Consider the following 9,268-nt stretch of genomic DNA (forward strand, 5'->3'; position numbering starts at 1 on the left):
CTGGTTTTTGGAAAAGATCAACAAAATTGATAGACCACTAGCCAGACTAATAAAGAAAAAAGGAGAGAAGAATCAAATAGAAAACTAGGAAAATGAATGCATACCCTTTTGTATTAATCTGTTCTTACACTGCTATGAAGAAATACACGAGACTATGTAATTTATAAAGAAAAGAGGTTTAAGTGGCTCATGGTTCCGCAGGCTGCACAAGAAGCATGATGCTAGTATCTGCTCAGCTTCTGGGAAGGCCTCAGGAAACTCCGACTCATGGCAGAGGTGAAGGGGAAGCAGGCATGTCTTATATGACAAGAGAGTGTGGGGAGAGGTGCTGCATACTTTTTAAAACAAGTAGATCTTATGATAACTCACTCACCCACTATCACAAGAACACCACTGAGAGGATGGTGCTAATCCATTCGTGAGAACTCCATTCCCATGATCCAATCACCTCCCACCAGGCCCCACCTCCAATACTGGGATTATAATTCAACATGATATTCAGGTGGGGACACACATCCAAACCATATCACCCTCGAAAGTATGCAGAGGCCTTACTTCATGATGTGAGGCATGCTCAGACCTTACTGTTATTGGACTGCCCTGCCCACCAGCTACTAGACCTGTATATTGCATCCCAGAAGAGGGAGGGGTCTGAGGAAGTTAACTTAGGTATCTTACCAATCCAAGGTAAACAAGTGACTTCCAAAGATACTTAAACCTTTCCATTGAGGTGTACTCGATACTTGAATTGGAGGTGGGTGGGCAAAAGACTCACCTCAACCAAGAGGCAGATTAAGGCTGGCCACCCACTACACAGTCATTTGTGCTGCCAGCCTGGCCTGGGGATGGCTGCTGCCACCATGCCTCACACTAAGATGTCATGGGGCATGCATGCCCAACTTCAACTCTCCCTGCCTTTCACCCAGGCTTCTGTAGGGGCCTGGGGATAGCAGAGCCCAGGGAGGAAGGGATAATAGGCAGGGCACAGAGTTTCAGAGAGTGGGAGGGTGTCCAAGAATTGAACCTGTCTGGGGAAGGTGGCAGGAGGTAAGACTGCATGTCAGCCAAGACTCTGAGCCTCCAGTGCATGTCCCATTTGACTTAACTTAAAAAGCAGAATTGTAAACATAATCTCATTTATAATATTTAAGACAGCAACTACAGAATATAAACCCCAGGTGCACGGTTTTCTGAGTGTAAGATCCTCTACAACTGCACTGATCACATGGCTATGAAGCTGGTTCTTGCAGCAGGATGATGGAAGGTACATGTAACAGGGTGAGTGGGATGGAAGAATGGATCCAGTTGTGAGGCTACTGTAATAGTTTGAGTGACAGAACTGGGGCGTGAGCAGTGCCAATGTGCCTGAAAGGAAGAACGCCATTGGTGGGCTGTGGATAGAAATATTTGCAGACACAAAGATGAGAATATGGAGAATATGCCAGTAAATAGGTGAGGCAATGAGAAACAAACTGCAAGCTGAATGGCTCAGGAAAGTCAAAGGCAGTGGTTTCTTGGGTCAATAAATGTGACCCAGAACGCTTCTTCAGGATACCACACTAGCAGAGTCCAGTACTGTAAGATGAAAGGCAAAATGAAGTGAAAATGAGGTTAGAACACTTTAGAACAAGAGGAATACTTCTCAAAGGCATTCACTCTCTCCCTGCTACTCTCTCTGATAGGTCTTCCCCTTTCCTTCTTTCAGTATAGCTACAGTCTCCATATACCATACTACTGGGAATGTATATGTAGTTCTACGGTTTGCTTGGTCATTTTGTGATGAGCTATGGAAGATAGTCCAGCTACCTGTTTATACTTGGGTGTCATCCTTGGGCTATTTGCACACATACGTTGATACAGCCACTTCTCCTATCTATATAGTGAATCTTTTTAAGGACTCATTTTAGAAAAGACTCTCTTTGTCTTTCCCTCCATTACCTATGCCTCCAAAGTTCCTGGTTTTTGTTCTTTTTTTTTGTTTTTTTTTTGTGACTCCAAAGGTAAGGAGAAGATAAACCACAGCAGTATTTACCAACGTTCTTTTTCTTTTTCTCTATTCCGTTTCCTCCTCTAGAATCACATTTCAGCTGCTCAGAAACTTTTCTGTTAAAGTTGTTAATGTATAATTTATACATAATTATAAGTATATAGTTTTAAAAATTTAGACAAATGTATACACCATGTAACATTACACAATTATAAATATAGAACATTTCACTACCCAGAAGGTTCCCTTATGTATTTGCCTGTATCCCCCACCCTTCCATCTTATGTAACTACTGATTTCTATTAACTAAAGATTAGATCTGCCAGTTCTAAATTTCATAAAAATAGAATCACACAGTATGTACTATTGTGTCTGGCTTCTTTCGCTTAAGATAGAGATTTGAAATTTATTCATTGTTGCTTTTTTATCACTGAGTAGTATTCCATTATAAGGGTACATGGCCAGGTGTGGTGGCTCTTACCTATAGTTCCAGCACTTTGGGAGGCTGATGTGGGAGAATGGCTTGAGCCCAGAAGTTCAAAACCAGCCTGGGCAACAAAGCAAGATCCCATGTCTACAAAAAGTACAAAAAGAAAGAGTATGCAACTAATTTATTCATTCACTCATTGGTTGACATTATTTACAAGTTATTGGCTATTATGAATAAAGTTGCAATGAACGTTCATTTAAAATGTTTGCATGGACATGTGTTTTTGTTTCTTTTGGATAAATGCCTAGGAGTAGAGTAGCTATGTAATTAGGCAAATATATATTTAAATTAACATGAAACTGCTAAACTATTTTCCAAGGTGATTGTACCATTTTACACTCTAACCAGCACATATGATTGATCCAGTTGCTCCACATCTTTGACATTTGGTGTTGTCAATGTTTTCCATTTTAGCCAATTGAATTAGTAAGAAGTGGTATCCCAAATAGTTTTTTTTTTTAATTTCCTCCTTCTGGATGACTGATAATGTTAAAAATATTTGCATGTGCTTTTTGTCCATTCATAAAGTATCTGCTCAAATATTTCATCCATTTTAATTGGATTATCTTACTTTTTAATTACTAGAGTTTTTATGTGTTCTGGACAAAAGTCTATTATCAGATATATGTATCATAAATTTCTTCTTCTAATAGGTAGCTTGACTGTTCGTTTCCTTAACTGCGTCTTTTGAGAAGCAGGCCTTTCACATTTTGATGAAGGCCAACTTATCATTTTTATTTTTGTATGATTTCTCTAAGGGTAACAAAGTTCATCCTTAATTTCTTAAAGTTTATTTACAGTCAATATTGTACCTCTTCATACCTGACCTTTCATATTCTCACTTCCCAATTCTCATTTAACACCTGACACATCCCACTTCCCTCTCTACTTCACAAATACAATATTCTTACAATAGTTTAATTATACTTACTCATTTCTTATCATTTGTGTTATTGTTGGCATATTTATTACTTCCACACACATTGCAAACCTCATCTTGCAGTGGTATTATTTTTACTTTAATCAGTCAGTTGTCTTTAATTAAAGACACTGTGAGAAGAAAAATAAAACCTAGTATTTTATATTTACCCATTTATTTATAATTTCTGATAATCTTATTTCCTTTATGTAGATCTTATTTTCAATCTGGTATCATTTCTCTTTAACCTGATGAGACTCTATTAGCATTCATTTTATTGCAAGTCTGCTGATAAAAAATTATCAGCTTCATTTATTTGAAAATATATTTTACCATCGCACTTGAAAAATATTTTTGTTGGATATGGACATACTGGCAGATTTTATTTTCTCCCTTTAAGTACTTTACAGATGGTATATTCATGTTAAAGAGGTCATAGTCTTCTGGCAGTCACTGTTTACAATAGGAAGCCAGCATCTATTATTACAATTGTTTCTGGTGTGTAGTGGTGTTTTATATTATGACTGCCTTCAAGACTTTCTCTTTATTTTTGGTGCAGTAATTTGATCATAATGCAATGAATTTTGGCTTATTTTTCATTGTCAACTTGTTTGTTTTTGAGCAAATTGGATTCATAAGTCAATATTTTCCATCATATTGGGGAAATTTTTGAGCATCACTTTTCCAATTTTTTCTGCTCTATTACTAGCCTCTTCTATTTTGGAGATTCTGATTACAAATATCATGTATCTTTCAATGTCATTCCACAAGTCTCTGAGGCTCTGCTCATTTTTACCTATCTCTAGTCTTCATCTTTTTAGATAGAATATCTATTGTTCCATCTTCAAGATTACCAACTTGTTAGTCTGCAATCTGAAATCTGAAATCTGATGTAAAGCCCATGTAGTAAATTATTTATTTCAGTTATTGTGCTTTTCACTCCTAGAAATTCCATTTTTTACATTTTCACTTTTACTGTTAATATTCCTTATCTCTTGACTCACTAAAATCATGTATTCCTTTAATTATTTTAACACATTTTCCTTTAGTTCTTTGAACATTTTTATAATAGCTGCTTTAAAGTCTTTGTCTTCCAAATCCAAAGTCTGGATCACCAATGGGTCAGTTTCTATAAACTTTTATTTTCACTTGACTATGTGTCACATTTTCCTATTTTTTTGCATGTGTACTATTGTTTTAACAATTGTACTTGACATTGTTGATGATATATTTTAAACACTTTAGATTGTGTAATCTTTATTTGGAAAGTGTTTATTTCTTCTTAATTACTAGCCAATCATCTTCAACTTGGGTTAGATTAGGTTTACATTTTGGTAGGTAAGATCTATGGAAATTCCAGTGTTTTCTCAGATTCTCCTACTTAATGAAACCCGATTTCCAAACTTTGTATCCCTTGAAAATTTTGTCAGGGTTTGGTTTTAGTCTTCATTAAGGTAGATCTAGAGTCAGCCATATTGTGGTTCTTAATCTTAAGGCACATCTTTTCTAGTGTCTCAGTTGGGTGTTATCGATGTGTTAATGAGAACTTTATACTCTGGCTAGGTCAGATTTAATATTTCCCAGTGCTGATTGACCTCTAGACTCTCTTCCTTTCTCAAACTCATAGTGGCTTCTCCCTAGTAAGCATCATGCACTCTTACCCAACACTTGCAGAGGTTAGCCAAGAAATCATGCAGTACATTTCCTCAGAGATGTGGGTGCCTTCTCTATGTGCAGCTCCTTTCTCTTCAGTATTCTTTCCTGCAGATTGCAGCCATTTCAGCTTCCCTGAACTCTCACTTCTGCTTCAATGAAAGTGAGTTCAATGAAATTTCTATGCCCTGCTCGATTCCAGTCCTCTGCAACATGCTTGAGATATTGTCCTCAAGCAGAGAGCTTTCTGTTTTTCAAAGTCTGTGAACTGTTTCTTTATATATTTTGTACAGTTTTATGGTTGCTTACGATGGGGAGGTAAATCTAATACCAGTTACTCTATCATGGTTAGAAACCTAATTATTTTTTTCAACTCCACTCTCACTGTTGATTGCTTGTAATCACCATGCCTCTGGCTAGAATCACGGGGTGTAATCCTGGTCTTTTAAGTCATTTATTTTTAATATACTTATTAACACTTAAGAAAATTACATTTATAAGATCAGAATTATTGGGCTGTTAGTAAGGAAACAGTGTTAGTTATAATAAATATAGCACCATGAAAGGTTTATCATTTGCATTGCTGTTTCAAGAGTTATTTTTAAGATTGGTTACTTGTTATTCAGTGTGCCTCTCATTTCCCTTTACATCAATGAGCTTTCTATTTTTTCATACAGTTAATGCTTATTGAACTTTTACTGTGATACACGCACACACACACACACACACACACACACACAGATTTTACTGTGTACTGTGAATACAGAAATCAAATGCAGTCCCTCATGAAATTTATTTTCTAGTGAGAGAGGCAGACAAATAAACAAATAATACAATGCTGAAGTTGCTGACATATATAATACATCTGGGAAATTGACAGAGATGTGTTGATATCTTCATTACTGATCTGTTATAAATTATCTATTAATTTGATTATTATTTGACATCTTATTTTTCCTTCAGCCCATGCTCACACTTTTGCCTCATTGAAAAATCTTCCTTGGTATTACTGGACCATCTACAAAATTAGTCCCTTTAACTGTTGGTACTTTGGGTAATACAATGTAAACTTTTTCAGATATAGTGCTTTAGACTCAAATATAAATTAACTGAGTTTAAGTAGGTGTTTTGATCAGACCTTATAAATATTCAATTACCTTAGGAAAAAACTGAAATACAATGTTATTGTTTTTTTATGTAGAAAACATAAGTCATTTAAACATTCAATAGACAGTACTTTTTATGATTAACCCACAATTTAATATACTATAGTTGGCTGCTACAAAATGTATGGTGAGACTGAAGGGATTGAGGAAAAGCACATAAAACACCTAGACCCTTCTTTATTGAAAGGCTAAGGGTTAGAATAATTTTATTTGATAGGTTAAGTGTTGACCTATAAAAGGATAAAATAGGCCAGGGAAGAAAGGATAACCCTGGTAGAAAGAAGTTAAAGTACGGTTGCTTTGGAGTTATAAAACTCCTAAACCTGATCAAAGAGAGGGAGGCCAAAGGGGTTCTTTCATGTGCTGGAAAGGATGTTTCAGAACATCCTCATGAAAAATAAGCAATGATTTCTACTTAACTGTGAACTGGATTTCCCAGAGACTTTTTCTGTTCTTTTATTCCAACATTAGTAGTTTAATCAGGTTTATGAAGAGAGAAAAGAGCTGGCTAAAACTCCTGCTTTGGCTTTTCTCCTTTTCCTTCTTTCTTGCACACAGTTCAAAATCAACCAATAAATGAAAAATCTACATGGTACTATCTCAACTCATTAATGTGAAGGGAAATGGGAAGTATACTGAATAACGAATAAGTAACCAATCTTAAAAATAACTGCTAATTGATGAAGTATTAAACAGCAGTGCAAATGATGGACCTTTCATGGTGCTGTATTTAGTATGATTGAGATTCATCCATAAAAGCTTCATTTTAGAGGAGATGGGAAAATTGAGTTTTCGATTATTAAAAGTGGATTTTCAAAAATGAAGAGGAAATAGATGCAATATACCCAAAGATGATAGGACTAAAATTTTAGTGACAGGGTATTTGTTTCACTTGTTTTTCTGAATTTTTAGCTCACAGCAGTCAAGTTCTCAATGCATTGAACAGAAAAATTGCATTAGCCCAGTAGCAAAAATTTAGCCTCAGTGAAAAAAGAAAATTACTGATAGTTTCTTGGTCCATATGGGATGGGCTAACAGAAGAGGGAAAGGTCTTCTCTATTTTGATGGCTAAATTTCAATGTAAACAAAATTAATACACTAGTTTTTGGGCAGAGCCGCAAATATTTTTAGAAATAGTATGAGTGACTGCTTAACCAAAATTTCAGACTTTTTAGATATAAATCTCTGTATGGTCTTTTGTTTTCAGATTGATTCTGTGTGAAAACTTGTGACATGTGGAGCCAAAATTATTGGTTTCATATCACATCTCTCCAATTTGTTGACTTAATGTCTTTGTGCCTCAGTTTATATACTTTTTAAGTGGGCAGGGAATTATATCCTCCTTTCTTTTTTTTTTTTTTTTTTGAGACAGAGTCTTGCTCTGTCACCCAGGCTGGAGTGCAGTGGTGTGATCTCGGCTCACTGCAAGCTCCGTTTCCTGGGTTTACGCCATTCTCCTGCCTCAGCCTCCCGAGTAGCTGGGACTACAGGTGCCCGCCACCTCGCCCAGCTAGTTTTTTGTATTTTCAGTAGAGATGGGGTTTCACTGTGTTAGCCAGGATGGTCTCGATCTCCTGACCTCGTGATTCACCCGCCTCGGCCTCCCAAAGTGCTGGGATTACAGGCTTGAGCCACCGCACCCGGCTTATCCTCCTTTCAATGTTGTAATAATTTAATGAAATTATGTATGTAATATGTCTAAGACAGCTTTGAGCATAAAAGTAGGTGATGAGCACATGGCAGTTATGTTATTCACCAAAATAGAAACTCCACAAGGGCATAAACTGTGTGTTATTCATATTTTTATACCCAATAACTTTTTAAGTGACAGGCACATGGTAAACACACAATAAACAAATAAATGTTAAATGAATAAATTCCAGTTCCACACTTTTTAAACATATATAGAAATTGGTCAAATTAAGGATGGTTTTGGCTTTTGTTGATGAATTCTCATAGAAAGCAACCAATGTAGTCAACAAAAGAGTCCCAAGTAGGTTAGCTCTAGCTCTGCTCCTATGTAATGTAGATGCTTGAATTATAAGGCCTAACCACTAGAAGGTAGAGAGATAGCAATTTGGCTCTCTTACAACATATCGGTTTCAATAAATGAAGGGCATATGGTTTTGGTTTTAATCTTTTGTTATTTCTTGAAATCATTCCATCAGTGACGAGTGATAAGTTCCCCAATAGGCAGTGGGTCTCTAAAAACATTCTTCCTGGATACCATGATTTAATCTATGTTGGTTCAAAACTACTGGATACAGCAGAAATATTCATTGATTTTCATCTACTTTATCCTTTTTCTTTTGTTAAAGTGCTAACATGTCCCCTTGATCCAAAAATCAAAAAGGCAAAAAATAACTAGAAAATTGGTACCTCCTTATTAACACAAATAAGGTTATTAACGCAAATAATGCATTTTTAATGGTTTCATTGAGACATAATTCACATACCACAAAATTCACTAATACAAAATGGACACTTCAATTTCACATTATGGAAAATGCCGTGGTTACACCACACTGTGAATATACTAAACCAATTTGGTCAAATATATTTTAATTATTTTATAATTTTAGTATTTCTACTATATTTGCATATCTGTAACTTATTAACAAAAACGTGTGGTTATCTTTCTTATTATGAAATTACTCTCTTTTGATTGAGAGACAGAGAGGGGAAAGTTTCAGATATTTTTGAACTTTAGATATACTATCAGATACTATGCTTAGTACCTGGGTGACGAAATGGTCTGTGCATCAAACCCACAAGACGCGAGTTTGCCTCTAATAACAAATATGTACATGTACTCTTGAACCTAAAATAAAAGTTAAAACAAGGGAAAGAAATTTTGTCTAAATTCATTTATACATTTAATAGTTCCATATTTGCCTCTGGTTCTTAATGCAGCCTAAAGTGAAAGAGGTTAGTTTCTCCAGTCGTATTGGTTCTGCAGAAGAGCTTGAGTCACTGATTGGCAGGCATCTTTGTGCCTATCTAAATGAGATTAATCATTCCATTGCCCTTAAACATAGACTTCATAGCTTTGA

The sequence above is a fragment of the Colobus angolensis genome, unplaced genomic scaffold, assembly GCF_000951035.1.
Source record: "Colobus angolensis palliatus isolate OR3802 unplaced genomic scaffold, Cang.pa_1.0 Scaffold401, whole genome shotgun sequence".
Lineage (NCBI taxonomy): Eukaryota > Metazoa > Chordata > Mammalia > Primates > Cercopithecidae > Colobus > Colobus angolensis.